This window comes from Apteryx rowi, unplaced genomic scaffold, assembly GCF_003343035.1.
Source record: "Apteryx rowi isolate R43461 unplaced genomic scaffold, aptRow1 scaffold_713, whole genome shotgun sequence".
NCBI lineage: Eukaryota > Metazoa > Chordata > Aves > Apterygiformes > Apterygidae > Apteryx > Apteryx rowi.
In genome coordinates, this window is record NW_020450998.1 from 431,360 (window position 1) to 433,270 (window position 1,911).

The following is a 1,911-nucleotide window of genomic DNA, read 5'->3' on the forward strand; positions in this document are numbered from 1 at the left end:
GAGTAATAAGCCGCAATTCACGGACCGGCAAAGGAGGGGGGGAACAGCGACCGGTAGCCCGGTTGCTACGGCATTGCTGTTGCTAGCAGGGCCACAAGGCCCGTGTGAAGCCTCGCCTGCCTCTTTGGAGCTTTGTTTTGGTCTGTTTACCTGGAAAAAGCAGTGAGGCCTCAAATAAGAATTTTTGTAGCTAGATGGGTAAGCTGTGACCCCAGCTGTCTTTGCCTTGCTTTGCTGCTTAATGCTGTAACAGCAACTCAGGACCCCAGAATAAAAACTGTTACAGTGCTTAAGGGAGGATCTGCGTTTGCCCTGGTTAGGGGACCATCGTTAAAGCTTTGGGGGGGGGGAGAAGGGGGGGAAGCTACAAAACGAGACTCTCCCAGTGACCTTGGTGGTTTGATTCATTTGCAGTCTAATGTTCTGAGGGCCAGCAACTTGAAGATGAGCAGCTCAGCCCGTTTTGTTGATTTCGGTGATACTGTTTTAAGAAAGCATGTAAGTACAGATGGGGTTTGGGAGGGTTTTCGAGCAAGACAGGAAAGAGCAAGGAAGATTGGAGCATGTGGAAAAACTAGGTGCCGTGAGCGTACTGAAGTCGTTAAGGGCTGAGAGAATTTGGGGTTAAGCATCTGAAAGGGGCTAAGGCACAAGGAGCAGTAAAATACCGTCACTGAACACAAGGTTTCTCCCCAGTCTGTGCCTGTGCGCACACCCTCGCTCTGGCAAACGCAGGCACCCTGGAGCTGTAGGCAAGCAGGCCCACAAGTGGACTTTGGGCACAGCAGTGCACAGAGAGCTCTGCGTGCTCGGCAGGCGAGTGGGGTTGGAGTGTGGCGAGAGCTGTTCTGGGCTGACCAGATCCATCCGGTTCTGCCTCTTGTCCCTCTGTCCAGCTCACCATCCTTCTCTTTCTTTCCCTGTCACTCGGGCCGGTGCCAGCAGCGACCAGGGGCTCCCATCGATCTGCCTGGCTTGGGTCACGTCAGACACCTCTGCAGGGACTCTRCRTGCAGAGGGCTGTGGATGTGCAGTGGGGGGGCACTAACGGGCCAGAGATGCAGTGGGGGAYGTAGTAGGCAGTGAAGAGGCTCCTGGGGAAGGAAGGTGTCATGGAGGCAGAGAGCAGCAGAGGTTCCAAGTACTCAGGTGTTAGGACAGGTGCTCGTGGTAGGGCGGTCTGGAGCTGCTGTTGTCATCTGTCCTACTYGTCAGCGTGGCCTGCAGTTAYTGCGTCTTGTCCGCCTRTGTGTAGACAGGGCTGCCGCGCRGTGCAGCTCGAATCGTGGTCGCGGCGCTGGCATCGAGCCCGCTTTTCTGTCAGGTCTGCCTTTATGCAAGCTGTTGTCTTCCCTACRTCAGCCTTGCTCTGCTGCTCTTCCAGGGGCCTGCACTCAACTCTGCTTTCTGGCACACTGTTGTGTCATAGGGCTTTCCAGCAGGGTCTGTCTGACTTGGGCCGCTTGTGGTGTCCACTAGGCAGCCTGAGCGAGTGAAGCAAAATCCTCCTCCTGGCACTGTCCCAGCCAGAGTCAGTTTCCAATCAGCTCTGTCTTTCCAGAGTTTGGAGCTTTTGGAGGCCTTAGTTTTTATCCTGCCTTGGCTGGACAGTGCTTTCTGAGAGTGTCTGTCAGCGACAGATTGGCTGTGGAGTTTCCCTGAAGAGGGTCATCTACCAAAGGCTGGAGGTGGCCAGGTGCCTGAGCGAGCCTGACTGTACGCGAGGGTTGCTGTGACATCCTTGCAATGAAATGGAGCCAGAGAGGGTGACTGAAGCAACACAGAGGGTCAGTCATAATTGCGGAAACAATTCCGGGCCTTGGACTAGGGAGTAGTTCTAGGAGGGCTGTGCAGTTGCCTGGCTGCTCAGTAACCGTTCTGGCCGCTTTGCAGGTGGCTGAAGCATAGTCC